The sequence below is a fragment of the Triturus cristatus genome, chromosome 4_2, assembly GCF_964204655.1.
Source record: "Triturus cristatus chromosome 4_2, aTriCri1.1, whole genome shotgun sequence".
NCBI classification, from domain to species: domain Eukaryota; kingdom Metazoa; phylum Chordata; class Amphibia; order Caudata; family Salamandridae; genus Triturus; species Triturus cristatus.
Window position 1 is genome coordinate 214,493,463 of NC_140586.1, and position 17,090 is coordinate 214,510,552.

General features: G+C 41.4%; 1 protein-coding gene across 9 annotated transcripts in view; it reads right to left on the reverse strand.

Annotated features, from left to right (window-relative positions):
• The window catches only part of TNRC6B (trinucleotide repeat containing adaptor 6B), a 1,192,955-nt gene that overhangs the window by 860,734 nt on the left and 315,131 nt on the right, over window positions 1-17,090 (reverse strand). The window lies entirely within an intron of this gene.

A 17,090-nucleotide genomic window follows, 5' to 3' on the forward strand; every position in this document is an offset into this window, starting at 1 on the left:
CTTTTCTCTCATAGTTTTGTGTGGGAAAGTGTGGCATCACCTGGCTCACACAAATTTCCTTTGGACAATTTTTTAGGTTTGCAAGAGATTCTGGGTAACAGAACCTGGTGGGAGGCAGTCAAGTCACCCCATCCTGGATTCCCCTGGGTGTCTAGCTTTCAAAAATGTATAGGTTTGCTAGGTTTCCCTAGGTGCCGGCAGAGCTAGGGTTAAAAAAATACAGCTAGGCACTTTGCCAAAAAAGGGTAATTTTTCACTGCGTAATTGGTATGCGACCACGTTGCGTTTTGCGACATTTCCTGGCGAGGGCACTAGGCCGACCCACACAAGCGAGGTACCATTTTTATCGGGGGACTTAGGGTAATTCTGATTTGTAAAGCCACTGTTATTACCTATTGCTTTTTGATGCATTTCTGCCTTCCAAATGAAGGACATTGTGTAAAAAATAAGTCATTTTGAAAAAGGACCGAAAATTCTCATGCTTGTATGAGTATTCCCAATTTCGAAAATTTGCAAATATGTACTGTTTCTAAGCTCTATAATTTGTTCCCATTTCAGAAATACATAGGCGTCTTTCATACAGATTTTTCCATGTATACATTTTCCCACAGTAATTGCTGTATACCCGGTACATTAAAAAAAGCCATTGCAAATTGCTGCTCAGCTTTGACTCGGGGTTCGTCGGGTTCTTGGTGAACCTACAAGTCCTATACATCCCCACAACCAGGAAGGTCCAGCGGATGTAACGGTATATTGCTTTCAAAGAGCTGTCATAATTAGAAGAAGTTACAGGTGAAAACGTTGACACAAAAGGCTGTTTTTATCAACTAATTTTCAATTTTTCTTATATTTAACTGTTAGTTTCTATAAAGAACCGTTGATGGATCTACACAAATGACCCCTTGCTAAATTCAGAATGTTGTTTACTTTTCTAAAAGGTGTAGCTTTCCAGGATCCATTATTGCCTTCACACCCATTTCTACCATTAACTGGAAGGAGGTTGAAAGCACAAAAAATAGCAAAAATAGGCTATGTCCCAGAAAAATGCCACAACGGTGTAAACAAGCATTTACATTGCAATGGTCTTGGCATTGTTAAAGTTAAAGCTATTGGCATTGCTCATGACATTATTTTTGTTTATGTTTTTGTTTTTAAAACATTTAACCCCTTCAGTGCCCGCCCCTTTCCCCGCCCTGTGCCGGCCGTTGCATTAGCGGGCGGGGTCTATGACGGGCTGGACTCGTCATGGGCACAGCGCAACCGCGGCCCATGACGAGTCCAGCTCGTCATGGGCACTGAAGGGGTTAAAGAAACGGCATTGTTATTTACAATGTCAATAGCTCAATCTCTCTCAAATGCGAGACCTATTGCATTTGCACCTACACACAGAGCCACAACCACAAAGCCACCCACACAGAGCCATTAAATAAAGCATGTGAAATGTAAGCAGGAACAACTTAACGCTTTTACAATCATGCAGAAATCAACAAGTATTTTTGCATGAAAACTACAGGGCCCGGAAAGGACCCATTTCAATGTCCACTGCTTATATGCTTACAAAACGTAAGCAGTATGGCTTAAAACACCTTGGAACATATTATCAAGGAACGGCGATAATGTTATCGCTGTTACTTGATAATATGGCCCCACATTCGTTAACACAAAGCCGCCCTCAACATTTTGTATTGCAATACCTCCAGGTTTGGCGCACTTCCCCAGGGGGGCGGGGGAACAGCGCTTCACTGGCAAACTCGGTAAAATGACGCTAATGTTTTTGGGGTTTGAATAAAACCAATCTGCCCACTTTAAGAACACTCCGTCTTGCTTTATTTAGTTATTGTTAGGCTGATTTGTTGATTTATTTATGTCAATAAATAAAAGCATGTGTGTGCCTCCTGACTAACGTGTGATGTTATTGTGTGTGTGCCGAGAGAGAAGTCCTCTGTTTGGTCCTTGGGTAGAAGGAATAAAGGAAGGAATGAGAGAAGGAAAGTGTGACAGAAGTGGTAAAACGAAGGAATGAGTTAAGGAAGGGATAAAGGAAGGCAGGACAGAAGGGAGGGATAAAGGAAGGAAGGAGAGAAGGAAAGTAGAAAGAAGGGAAAATGATAGAAGGTATGAGAAAGAAACTGTAAAATGAAGGGAGGAAGGACAGACGGGAAGAGAAAGGAACTAAGGGAGATGCTGATTTATTCTAAAGGCAGCTTCCATAAATACCAGTAAAGTCCCAAACAAACTCCGAGAACTTCATGGCAGGGATGAACTGTGGAGGCAGAGATGAACTGTGGAGGCAGATACCTATGTAACTCCCAACCCTCAGAAATCCTTGCTCAGGAAACATAGTAAGGGTACAGAGTACCTTCAACTGAGCCCGCCTTGCTGCTGCACCAGGCTTCACCCGGTACCCCGTCTCGGGACCGGGACTTCAGGATGGGGCCCGCGAGGCCCCAGGCTGCCTCCTTCGTTGTGGGTGCTGTCCATTGCGGGGTGGGCTCCCACCTGGACTTTCTTCAGCGCGCACCGGGGCTCCCAACAGCGCACGGGAGCCCCATTTGAGCAGACATTTCCTGCTACACCGCAGGCTCCGCCCAAGTCCCGGGCAAGGATGCCTGGCTTCCCGTGGCCCGCGGCGGTGATTCTGTTGCTTCGGCAGTAAGAGGGGTAGGCTCCCTCGTAACAGCGAATCGTCTAGTTTTTCATCAGATAAAATAGCGAGGCCACCGAAATTGCACTTGGAGTTCTACATTTAAGAACAGATTTCACTGAAAGTTACAGATTGTCATGAACATTACTCGTTCGTGAACATTCTGATTTGCATAGAGCACAGTCTTACCGCGTGAAGGCACAGAATAGACATTGTGTTTGGCAAATAATGACACGCGCACCTTTTTTTTTTTTTTTTACTTTTACAAAACCCGCCCTGCTAGTTCCAGACGGACAAAAATAGAACATGGCTATTCTGTGTGTGGAGTGATCACAGCAAATGTTTTTAGCCTTTATGCAGGGACGGCTTTGTGGTACAGCGAGCGAAGGACTGTTGCTGCTCCGTTCCCAGTCCCGCCGCGCACGAAATGGCCGAACCTTCGGATGCAAAAAAAACAAAAACACGCCCACCAGCGAAAAAAGGGCCGGGCAGCCAAAATGAGAAAAGTAGCGAAAAAGACGCCCCCGAATCTGAAAAGGACGGGGCCTGTTCGGAGAGACAAACCTCTTCTCCAATGGCTGGCCAGCATTCAAGAGGCCAGCCAATGGAGAAGAGGGGAAAAGAGGGGCGGGTTCAAGCCCCTCTTCTCCAAGTCATTAAATCTCGAGAGCGAGACTGCGCAAGCGCAGCCTTCGCTAGCCGAGACCTAAAAATGTTGGTTGTCTGACAAAAGTCTGTCATTCCCTAAAAGCTGGGGAAATGGTGATTTCAGCCCCACAAACCCTTTTTTGATAACATTTGCAGGGAAAAACCCAGACGCTTTCATTTGCAGCCCGTTTTTCCCATTTTTTCCCCCCAAAAAATAACTTTTGCTGTATTTTGGCTAATTTCTGGGACCCCTCCAGGGGAATCCACAAACCCTGGGTACATTTAGAATCCCCATGATGTTGGAAGAAAAGGACACAAATTTGGCGTGGATACCTTATGTGGTCAAAAAGTTACAGGGGCCTAAGTGCGCACTACCCCAAATAGCCGAAAAAAGGCTTAGCACGGGGGGGGGGGGGGGGGGGGGGGGGCTAGCAGCGAAGGGGTTAAGTGGTGCACCCCGACAACGATTTTGATCATCATTTGAGGTGGGTTCTCACCTCCCAAATTTCATACAGGTGCCTTTCTTAACAATCTAACAATTACACCAAATAAGTAGTTTCCATAAAGTAACCTTTTATTGAAAATCGTTTATAGCGATTCAAAGAGCAGTAAAATATCTATTCATCATTAATACATAGAGTCCTTGGTTTATATTCACAAGCATGAAGAAGAATCTTTATTGTATTTAGTTATTTAAAACCATTACAACAATGCATTATAAATGTCAAATTATTTACAACGAAAATATTCCAAATGCTGATTTTCTAAAACGTATTATTTGTATACACTATTTACTTTTCCTTAATTATCATTCACAGTCACAATTTTAATACAAAACCGCTCTATAAACAACACATTTTAAGAACCATCAATAATTCGTTTTCTCCCAGAAGTTATTATAATACAGGTTATAGCCATAGTTCTTAGTCCTGTAACCCTATGTTTGAAATTTCCGTAAATAGAGTGGTTATAAACCGTACTCCTCTACAAGCAAGGGCAGCTGAACATCCGCGTAGCCAGATGACGGCTTGCCAGCATGACCGTATTCCCATATAACTAAATAATAATTTCAAAAGAATTTTCTTGTGTGCCAAGGGAAAAGGACAGACACATAATAAATTAATTAGTGTTTCATTCTGATATCCACATAATCTACAAGAAAGAGTCTGTGGCTATATTTTCCAGGATGGGACAAAGTCTAGAGATTTATGATACCAAAGTGGAATAGCATAAATTGATGTTTCAATCCTAATGAAAAATGTTCTGCCAGATACCCTTGAGTCCCTATATTGGAATACAAATTTATTACTGTCCAGGCATGTCTCCTTAGTGCAAAAGCATTTTATTCTAATAGATTTGATGCTATTCGAGTTGCAAATCTTAACACGATTGAAAGGTGCCCTTCCCATTGTTGCTCCCCATGCTTCTTGTATGCCGAAATCATTAATAGATCAAGTTAAATAACTTCCAAGATCCTTTTGTAGTACTATTCAGTTGTTCCTCTATTTCCTTCCAACATAAATTGCTGATAGAAACCTCTTTCTTATGCCCATAGTCTCCAACACAATTTTATAAAAGCACTTTCACTCTGATGTGTCAGGTTTTTTAATCCAAACTCTAAACATATTTGTGCGGGGGAAACAGATTTTGGAATTTGAAATACTGATTACAAACTTTTATTTGGCTCCTATTTAACGTGTCCATTTCCAAACAGCGCATAATTTCTGTACTATAAGATAATGAAGGTAATAGCCGAGCCTCCATAACCTTGAGTAAGTGGGCTAACGACTGACAATTCAATTCTTTTAGTATTTTAAATCCATATGTTAATGATTGTGCCTTAGATGAAGAACAACAAGGACCCCCTGAACAGTGAATAGTTCAACTCCTAGGACAGGGTAATATACATAAAGTAAAAGTAAATTCCTAGGCAGTCTATATATACTAACAAGACCATCTATCGATATTGTTGTTGGGAAACAAGAGAAATGCTAAAAACATCAATTTATTTTGAAAGACAATAAATTTTTATTTCATCATCTTATTTGTTTTCTTCGTTTCTTTCAAAGTGAAAACAGAAAAATATATCATGACATTTAATATATACAATATAGATTTAAAAATAAAACAACAGCAATAAAATTGCAGTACAATACAATATAAAATAAGTGGCAGTTTGTAATTAATGATCGTAATCGACGCGCGTTTCGGCGTTCACAACGCCTTCATCAGGAGTAGCCACAAAAGTATCTACAACAATAAAAAACGTATAATCAAAACACAACCTAATAGTTAAATTAACATCCATGTCTTAATCAAAATCATTATTATAAATACATTCTCAAGATCCCAACTTAAACAAAAAATATACACAATCTGATATACATACTGTGATAATAGAATGCTAGAGACAAACTAATTTATACATAATAAAAACAGTTGAACTGCTCTTTTAAGAATTGAAGATAGCTAAAAAGAAAAAGATGTGAAAAACAGAAAGATGGAACCAGACAGACTGTATATTGAGAATAGACTTACTTAAAATGTCAAAAATCGATCTTTTAGGAAGAATATTTATTGAAATAACCGATGTCGCATATCTGGTATGAAGGAATACTGAAAATACAACAATAAACAAAAAAGCAACTTATTATATCTGGCCGAATGTAAATTCACCTGGTGTAAGCATCGATGGAACAGCATGTTCCATGTTATGTTAGAGAGTTTGAGAGTTTAAAATATTAATATGTATTAATCCGATACAACTTACTTGCAGCAAATAAGCGGGTTGATAGGAATGTCTAACTTTTAGTCTTATTTTTATGTAGGTAATGATACCGAATCTAGAAATGAAAACACCATATTTTAGTTTTTTATCAGTTATAATTGTAATGATGAAACACGACAAAGTGGAAAGCAAAAAACCACTAACTTTTGTTATTCTTCTAGTTGGGAAGCAATTATTTATTCCAACGATGCATGGTTCTGCCGATTCGTGTCAGTTAACTTTTAAGGGGAATCGATATAAAAACAAATTCTAAGGAAAAATGAAGAGAATATCAATAGCGGCAAACTAGTAAACCGTCATAAGAATAACAATTAGCTAAAAAGGGATACTTGACTAACCTTCGTGTATTTCGCGATGTCGTCTATTTAAAAGAAGGTTCCACGAACGATTTTTCTGGAACTTAAAAAGAACCTAATTTTAGTATAGAGCTGCTATTTATATAGGCTAGACCCATTATAGAACGTATTTTAAACGGGCTAAATTTACCTTAGTTTAGTTATCACGGGGCTGAAAATGGCCTCCGGCGTCTCACGTGTTCACAGCAGAAAAAGAGATAGCGAAGGATACAAACTAACCAACTTCTTAAGTACTCGTTGGTTGGTCATGTGACAAGTCACATGACGTCTATTTTTTTATCTTTTCCCTTTGCATTTGTTTTGTCAATCAATGCTTTATTAGTGGTAAAACGAGTGACAAGTCACATATAGTTCAAAATATAGTTGTAGTACATGCAAATAAGCAAGAGTGAAGACAGACTCTTCAGTTTAATGCGTCTGTATCGACTCAACTATATAGATAACCCCAAAATGGGCTATGGTTCGTAATGACCTTAATTCTTTAATAAATTTTCGAACATGAATATTTATGGTTGCAAAAAAGGAAAAACAATAAAATAAGATATTTGTATCCTAAATATTGACAAATAGGGTAAATGCTGAATCCATCACACAATAGCATTTTCCCACGGAATTTCGTTGTTTAATCCCTTTTTGAAGGTGTCAAACGAAAAAATCCAAAAAACCTCACGTTTTTTGCGTATTTTTTCACCACCTTTATGGTTTGGGGTTCTGATTTTTTCTAGAATTCTCCAACGGAGATCTTCCGGTTTGTGATTCATTTCAATGAAATGTTTCACTAAAGGTGCAATGAGTTTAGCAGTTCTAATGGCAGAACGATGTTCGGTAATCCTAGTATGAATGGCTCGCGATGTTTCGCCAACATATCCTAGTTGACATGGACAAAGGATAAAATAAATAATATTTTGAGTTCTGCAGTTCCACATTTCTGATGCTTGTGTGGTGAACCCATTGTGGGTAAATGTTTCTCCACCTAAAATAGAGTCACAGGATTTGCAAGAGGAACATTTAACTGTTCCTTTAATTGGCATATTACCATCAATAGATTTCTGAATAAACGCAGGGTTTAATAATTTTTTATCAAACCTAGAATGGACAATCAGATCTTTAATATTTTTATTGCGTCTATGAGCAAACAGAGGTTTTACTAATTTTTGCTGTTCAGGATTACTATTAAGAATATGCCAATTGGCATTGATGATTTGTTTTACCTTATTGTCCAGGGTAGAGTGTCTCGTAATACACACCAATTGTGATTTTTCAACAGGTTCTTTTGATTTCAGGAGATGGTCACGGTCATAAAATCTGGCTCGTTTATAGGAATCCCTTATCAAACGATGGGGATACCCTCTATCAAGGAATTTTTTCCTCATCTCAGCTGCCTGTGTATCAAAATCGATCAAATTAGTGCAGTTTCTCCGAACTCGCAGGAATTGCGAAAACGGAATACTTAGCTTTTGGTTTCGAGGGTGAAAACTTTTAAAGTGTAGCAAAGTATTTCTTGCCGTGGGTTTTATAAAGAGGTCTACCTCTAACTTACCTTGTGCATGTCTTATTATAATATCCAAGAACTCCACTTGATGGACACTTTTTTGAGCTGTGAATCTTAGATTTTTATCCGCGGCGTTGAGCCATATCAAGAATTCAGACAGAGAATCTTCTCCATCGGTCCAGATAAAAAAGATATCATCTATATATCTGGACCAGACGGAGATAGACTCAAAGAATGGTGCAATTTCATTATGTATATTCTTAGTCTCAAAGGCAGCCATATAAATATTGGCTATAGATGGTGCCACAGAAGCACCCATACTTACGCCTTTCACTTGTCTAAATAAAGTGTCACCAAATTCAAAAATGTTTTCCCTGAGTACTACATCAAGGCACGCAAGTATAAATGTTTTAGGACAAGGTATGTTAAATTCGTCAATGAACCAGGCTGTTGCTTTCAATGCTCCGTCTAAAGGAATATTACTATATAGTGACTCTATATCAAGAGTCACTAAGATATCCTTTTGAGGGTTGAATCCAACGTTTTCTATTTTATTGATCATTTCCCCAGTATCTTTAATATAGGAAATGATTCTCGGAATGTGAGGACGTAATTTAAAATCAACAAATTTCGATAGAGGTTCAGTAATGGTTCCAATTGTAGAAACAATTGGTCTATAAGGGGGATCTTTGATGTTCTTGTGGATCTTTGGCAACCCATAAATACAAGCAGTTTTGTTTTTGTTGAAATTTAGAAACTCATATTCTTTATTCGTAATATCACCAGCGATTAAAGCTTGATGAGTTAGAGTTTGGATTTTTTTTAGATATTAAAGTAGAGGGATTAGACAGTATTTTAGAATAAAAATTATTGTCATTAAGCATAGTGGACATTTTATGTTCATAATCTGAAGTATTAATGACAACTATGCCACCCCCTTTGTCACAGCTTTTTATTGTCAGATCTTTATTTTGGGCCAGAGAATGCAATGCTAAGAATTCATTTCTATCAAGATTATATATTGGTTTCGGAATAAAATGGAGTGCTCGTTCCAATTTTTGGAGTACAACTAATTCAAATGTAGCTACTTCCGGTCCTAATTGTTCTAAAGAAGGACAAAAAGTGGATGGAAGAGCGATAGTTTTTATAGTAGCATATTCAGAATTGAAATTAGTGTTGAGCTCAAAAATTGTTTTTAATCTAATTTTACGAAAAAACGCAATAATGTCCTGGTATAGTTCGAATTTATTAGCATTGGTGTGAGGCACATAAGAGAGACCTTTAGATAACAAATTTGTACAATGTATATCTAAGTTATGGGATGAAAGATTGAATATGGGAATTACATCCCCTGTTTCCAGTATTGTCTGTTGCGTGTTTCCAACAGATACTGAGCATCCTGCCGTTGATGGTGTTGAGGTTGATAATTGCCTCTGCTTTGTGACTGAAATCTCACTCTTGATCGTCCCCTGCGTGGCCCTCGGTTGGCTAAAAAAGGCTGTGGTGCATTATGTTTAGTTGCGAAGGAATTATAATTCTCCTCAGGTTCATAATAAGCAGCATTTTCTTCTCCTTCTGATTCTGATGTATTAGAAAAGGTAGTTACTCGTTGTTGCTTAGATCTATTTTCATTTAGATAATGGTTTTGTTTGTAAAAACTGTCTCCGAGGTAAGGATAAGTGTTTTCTAATGAATTAAATCTTTTGTCTTTCATAAATTTATCAGATTACGTTTATTTAAATAATTCGCATTTATCAGACACGAATCGGCAGAACCATGCATCGTTGGAATAAATAATTGCTTCCCAACTAGAAGAATAACAAAAGTTAGTGGTTTTTTGCTTTCCACTTTGTCGTGTTTCATCATTACAATTATAACTGATAAAAAACTAAAATATGGTGTTTTCATTTCTAGATTCGGTATCATTACCTACATAAAAATAAGACTAATAGTTAGACATTCCTATCAACCCGCTTATTTGCTGCAAGTAAGTTGTATCGGATTAATACATATTAATATTTTAAACTCTCAAACTCTCTAACATAACATGGAACATGCTGTTCCATCGATGCTTACACCAGGTGAATTTACATTCGGCCAGATATAATAAGTTGCTTTTTTGTTTATTGTTGTATTTTCAGTATTCCTTCATACCAGATATGCGACATCGGTTATTTCAATAAATATTCTTCCTAAAAGATCGATTTTTGACATTTTAAGTAAGTCTATTCTCAATATACAGTCTGTCTGGTTCCATCTTTCTGTTTTTCACATCTTTTTCTTTTTAGCTATCTTCAATTCTTAAAAGAGCAGTTCAACTGTTTTTATTATATATAAATTAGTTTGTCTCTAGCATTCTATTATCACAGTATGTATATCAGATTGTGTATATTTTTTGTTTAAGTTGGGATCTTGAGAATGTATTTATAATAATGATTTTGATTAAGACATGGATGTTAATTTAACTATTAGGTTGTGTTTTGATTATACGTTTTTTATTGTTGTAGATACTTTTGTGGCTACTCCTGATGAAGGCGTTGTGAACGCCGAAACGCGCGTCGATTACGATCATTAATTACAAACTGCCACTTATTTTATATTGTATTGTACTGCAATTTTATTGCTGTTGTTTTATTTTTAAATCTATATTGTATATATTAAATGTCATGATATATTTTTCTGTTTTCACTTTGAAAGAAACGAAGAAAACAAATAAGATGATGAAATAAAAATTTATTGTCTTTCAAAATAAATTGATGTTTTTAGCATTTCTCTTGTTTCCCAACAACAATATCGATAGATGGTCTTGTTAGTATATATAGACTGCCTAGGAATTTACTTTTACTTTAATGATTGTGCCTTAGCCTGAAAGGATAAAAAGTGGGATTTGCCGGTCCTTTGCTTATCAATGATGAATCCCAGATATTCATAGGAGCGAACTTCCTCCAGTTTTTTTCTTTCCAACCACCACACATTATTTTTAAACTTAAAATCAACCAAACAAATCACTATAGTTATATTTAGGTTCAGATCTAGCCCTTGTTTTACCATGTACTTATTTAGGGCATTCATACTCGGTTGTAGACCTTTTTTATTTCATAGGACTATATCATCTGCGTATTGTAGACACCCCAATTTCTCTACCGTAAGGATAGGTGGATGATTATTTTCCAACTCCAAAGCGTCAGCCAGATCTGATAGATAGACAGATAGCCCTAAAGAGTGCCAATAGAAGAGCCCTGTTGGACAAGGGAAAGAATGAAAAGTTAAACTTCAGAAAGGGGAGGGAGGGGAAGGGGTGGGGAATCAATGTATTTTTCTGCACCCTGCACCACAAATATTTTTCAACAGCATGCGTATACCGAGGGGAAGGACGTTTGACTGCCTAGGTGACAGACTTCAGGACAAAGGTCGAAGGCGTCGCTCAATCTCCACGCAGACGGCAGAAGCTTGATATGTTCGGGTGGAAGATCCTCTCGAAGGGGCAGCCTGATTGGAGGATCGATGGCCATGCTCAGTAGCTCAGGATACCAAACTCTTTGTGCCCAATTCGGAGCCAAAAGGATGACTTGGACCGGGTCGTTCTTGAACTTTTTGAGAATTCTGGGCAGGAGTTGTATGGGTAAAAAGGCATACAGAAGGTCTGTGCTCCACTCAAGACAAAAAGCGTATCTGAGCAACAGCCTCCTTGGAAACTTCAACGAGCAAAACTGCTGACATTGCACGTTTTCGGTAGAGGAGAACAGATCAAACCAAGGCACTCCCCACTGTTGAAAGAGACTTTGTGCCACTGCCGGTAGGAGATGACATTCATGGGCGCTAGGCATCGACGGCTGAATGTGTCCGCTCTGGCATTCAGAGAGCCCGCTTGGTGTTGAACCACCAGGTATATGGCTGCTGATGTCCAGAGACGCAAGGGCTCCCGACAAATGGTCTAAGACTCCACCCTGCCCTGTTTATTGCAGAATCACATGGCAGTGGCTTTGTCCGTTAACATCTGCACTAGCCCTTCCCTTTATGAAGGCTAGAAAAGCTTTCAATGCCAGTTGGTTCGCACGGAGCGCAAGCAGGTTGATGTGGAGTCCAGATTCCATTTCGCCACAGTCCAGACTGCATCAGAGTGCACCTCCCCCAAATGGCCACTCCATCTCAGGTGTGATGTATCTGTCACTACTGTGAGATCTAGTTGGAGAAGGAAGAAGGGTCTGCCTATGACCCAATCGCAGTTCGTTGGGTCACAACTGCAGATCTTTCGCAGTTCCCTCAGAGATCTGGACCATGTCAAAAAGGATCCCCTGATGCAGTGACCATTGAAACTTCCTGTCCCACTGCAGACCCCGCATATGCCCTCGGGCATGAGCTACCCGAAGAATGTAGGAAACCATGAGTCCCAACAGATTCAGGGTCAGCCTCACCGAAATCCAAGACAGAGGCTGAAACATCGGTATCACAGCTTGAATATTTTGAACTCTTCACTCAGGAGGATATGCCCGAAACTGCACTGTGTCCAGAACAGCTCCAATGAAATGGAGCGTCTGAGAGGGAGCAGGTGTGACCTCGGCATGTTGATAGTGAACCCCAGCAAGTGCAGGAGGTTCACCTTAGTCTGGAGGTCGGAGAAGTCAGCCTGGCGCAAGCCGCATTTACGAGCCAATCATCAAGATATGGTAAGATTGGCACCCCGATCTCCGCAGATGAGCTGCAATCACCGCCATTACCTTGGTGAACACCCAAGGGACTCTGGTAAGGCCAGAAGGGAGCACAATGAACTGGAAGTGCTCGTGGCACACCCTGTACCCACAGGTAACACCGGCACGCAGGCAGGAATGGAATGTGGAAATAAGCATCCTGCAAGTCCAACGCTACCATCCAATCTCCTGGGTCCAGGGCAGATAGGACCCGAGCTAACAGGAGCATTTTGAATTTCTCGTTCTTGAGGAAGTAGTTAAGAGCCCACAGGTCTAGAATAGGATGAAGGCCTCTGTCCGTTTTTGGGAACCAGAAAGTAGCAGAAATAACAACCATAGCCCATTTCTTGCACCAGCACCCTCTCTATGACCCCCTTGGCTGAGAGCGCCATGACTTCCTTGCGGAGAAGGAATAGATGATCCTCCGTCGGCCAGTCGAGTGATGGTGACATTGAGGCAGGGGTTACCATGAAGGGGAGGGAGCAGCTACTTTAGATGATGTGCAAAACCCACCTGGCTGATTTTAGGGACTACCAGTGGGGCAGGTGTTGGCGAATCCTGTCACCAACTGGATGCCCATGCTGGTTATGAGGCAGATTAGGAGGGTTTGCAGACTGCCGTGGGTGGACTGACCAGAGTGCTGGATGCCACACCAACCAGGTCTGTGGGTACCGCACCCTTGGCCACACACAGGCTGGGGAGCAAGTGTGACTCAGTGGCTGGGCAGAAACTGGTGCAGCTGGAAACCCTATCCGTAGCCATGAACAGAGCGAAGGACCTTGCAGTAACCCGACTGGCCTTTAAATGGTTCAGCACCAAATCTGCCTCTGAAGAGACAGGTGCCATCAAAGGGCAAAGTTCATAAGCGGATTGGACATTCCTCAAAAAGCTAGTCGTCCTCAACCAGGGGTGGTGCCTCGAGGCCACAGTCAATGATACCACTCAGCCCAGCGAGTCAGTTGTGTAAGTCCACAAGAGATAGTGAACTTCGCTGCACCTCTCCCATTGGGAACCGCTGGCAGAAACTGCGCAACCATGTCCTACAGAATGTGTGAATAACAGCCCAAAAGGCAGGCGTTGTTCACGGACTGCAGTGCCAGGTTGACATAAGAAAACATCCTCCACAAAGAGTCCAGCCTCTTGGATTTCCTATACGGGGGAGTGGTAGGGAATGGGCCAGGATTTTCATGAGAAGTAGAGGCTTGGACCACTAAGCTCTTCAGGGTAGCGTGTTGGGTGAGGAAGTTTGAGTCCTCTGGGGCGGGGCGGTGGCAGCAGGCGATCGTCCTATTCACAGGAGTCCCTGTATTGGGTTTGGACCAAGTCTCCAAAAGGATATTAGTGAGGGCGTCATTGAACAAGAGTAGCAGTTCTGAGGGGAGGACTCCTGGTTGCAGCACCTCAGTCAAGACATTAGTCTTGACTGCCACTGAGGGCAACTGAAGGTCGAGGACCTCAGCCACCCTACGCACCACCGTGCATAAGAAGGTCCCTCTTCCGTAGCCATGGTAGGGGGAGAAAACATACCATTATCTGGAGAAGCATCCAGTCCGCTGGATTCATTCAGTTCCTCACATCAGTCTATGTTAGGGTTTTCTTCATATGGCTGGTATTCCTAAGGGTCCAGCAACCCCTCCCATTCCTCACAGAGTCCTAAACAGGGGAATAAGGCTCAGATAACAATCTAGGAGGCAAAGCTTCTGTCGGTGCTGCGAACCCTGTTGGGTAACGCCCCTCCGTTTCAGTATCTGAGTCGGGGATCAGAATGGGGATGGCGCTGCAGGGAGCGTCAGCATCGGGACCGGCCTCTGGGAAGGTTGAAGTACTATGACCAGCACTGGTCCAGATTCAGAAACGGATCCTTGGGGTCTGCCTGGAGCCAGGATCGAAGCCGTTGGCACAGAAACAGATGGGGCTCCTTCCGACTCTGTAGGGCCCGAAGGTGCGTCAGAGGGATTGGGCCCAGTGTTCCCTTGAACGAGCGCGCCTGTGCGCCCGCACACCTCAGTGCCCCCGAGCGCGCACTGCTGTGTGTGTGGTGCACACACACATCACCAGGGAGCATTCGCGCCGCCGCTGCAGTGTGAAAAACTGGCATATCCAACGTGCAGAAGAAGAGGCATTTAGAGTGTGGCTGTGGGGCTCATTGTGTGCTTTTGTTTAAGTATTCGTGTTAATTGCAAAGCCCGTAACAATCTGCAATTAACGTGAATGCTTTAAACAAAAGCATACAATCTGCCCGCAGCCACACTCTAGAAAACAAAAGAAATGCAGCACCAATCATAGCGTGTGCTTTTAGAATCACCTAAAAGCACACGCTGTGTTTGCAGACTTACTGCATTTCTTCTCTTAATGCGGGGTGATTGTGTGCCTTTTTGTAAAGTTTTCATGTTAATTGCAGCTCATGAATTGTTTTAGATCTCTACTGACTGCCAATAAACAAAGAGGAGTTGTTCAAAGATTTCCGTATTTGTTCAGAACCTCTGCACAAAACGGCCCCTCCATTATTCAAGAACTACATTCATTCGACAGGCGCCTTACCTAAAATCAATAAATGTTGGCAAAGACGGCTCTGTTTTTCTTGTTAGGCAGCAAATTCCTGGAACTAGATGCCCCAGCCCAGGGACCAGAAATCATACGAACCTTGTATTTTAATAGATAACTGGCTCAATCTTTTCTGCTATCCAGAAATTGTAACCTGTGTTAGGACAACATTTACGGCAATTGTGCGCTGATTATCAGCAAACGTTCATCTCACTGAGCCATCCTCCCTGACATGCTTGCCGATGACGTATCTCAACACAACCGACACAATGCACCATAGTCCAAGTCAACCCACCAATACACAAAATAACGTTTCCCCACAAGTAACACCGCATCAACACATCAGCATATCAACAAAACAGTGAGTACACTAACACAACACGATACAATGACGTAACATCCTTAAGAGCATCGTACTGACAATTTGCAGTTTGAAAAAACAAAATTAAATGCTGTCCAGAGTTTAAAGTACAGCAATCAATTAAAAAATGCGCTATTAAAGGCAGGGACGTAGTGATTAGTGAGCTATCCAACTAGAGTATCTCAAGCGGGGCTGCCACCGGGCCTGGTGAACCAAGTCCCACTAAAATGTAATTATTTATTCATGTGCCTCTTCTATCTGGTGCTCATAAATAACAATGCTGAGAGCTACCAAGACTAGGGTGTAGGGTGCGGGTAGTGTGCCTACTCACAGTGAAGGAAATAGAGAAAGCGAAATGACCCCAATAGGGGAAAAAACTGAGCGGTTGGAAAAATAGAAAGCATCATAACTAGAGAGGTAACAGTAAGGAAAGATGAGGGCTAAAATGATGGATAGGTAACCCCCGTGATATTGTGACTCAGTCTGTCAGATTTTGCAGCCTCAAAAATATAAAATATGCAGCCCAAAAAAGCATTTTTTTGTTGGTATTTTTGTGGCAGGCACAAGATGTGCCTGTCACAAAAATATTGTGACCTAGTTGCAGAAGCAACAACAAAGTACTGTGCCTTGAGACAATAGAAAGCTGAGAAGAGGGATGTCTGGTGCAAAAAAAGTGCAGATTTTAATTTAAAATCAGAGCTGCCTCTGGTACCATGTAACTCATCAGTATCTAGACCACAGCACGAAATACATGACCTGGTGTGGAAGGGGGCAGGATGGTGATGCTGACTGCAGTAACAATTCTTCCAGGCCAGCACCGTGTATTTCATGCAGGGCAAGGAGGCGCCGTAGGCACTAGAGGGCGGAATTTGGATCACAGTAGGCCAGATACTGCTGGGAAGGAAGGGGGACTAGGAGAAATAGAGACACGGGGAGGGCAGCCAAGGAAATCAGGTGACTTTGACTTGCACTTTGACTCTGTTCGGAGGTGCAGTATGAATTGTGCTGGCATTTCCCTTGCTGGTAGATGCCTGAATCACCAAGCACCCTCGAGTTGGGTGAGGAAGGATGGGTCTTCTGGGGCATATTTATGGCCCCTAGCCTGGATTGGCTTACAGAGGGAGTTGAACATGGTTTAGACCAGGTTGCTAAGAGCTTTTCTATCAAAGCTTTGTTGAAAGGAACAACAGCTGTGAAGCAGTAGGCCCACGCTGCAAGAATTCTATTGGGAAATTTGAATATGTCTCTAAAATAGACAAATTGTTAATAAACTACTCTCCGCAGTGTGGGAAGGGGCTGGTAGGGAGTTCATATCGGTCTATTGGAAGGTATCTACACCACTAGCATTCTGTAGGTCTAAGAAGAGGCTGAAATCGGTTTAATGATGGGTGAGTAAACCGTCCACCCCGTCGTCGTCGTCCTCATTATGTGGAGCATCTTGAAGCCCTCGAATAGCATCAGAAGTCGATTCTACGATAGTACTTGCATTGGGGAAGAGACTTAAGCTCATCCAAAGTTGGTTGTACCTTGTTAATCCCACAAAAAGACAAAGACCTGGTCCGGATTGAT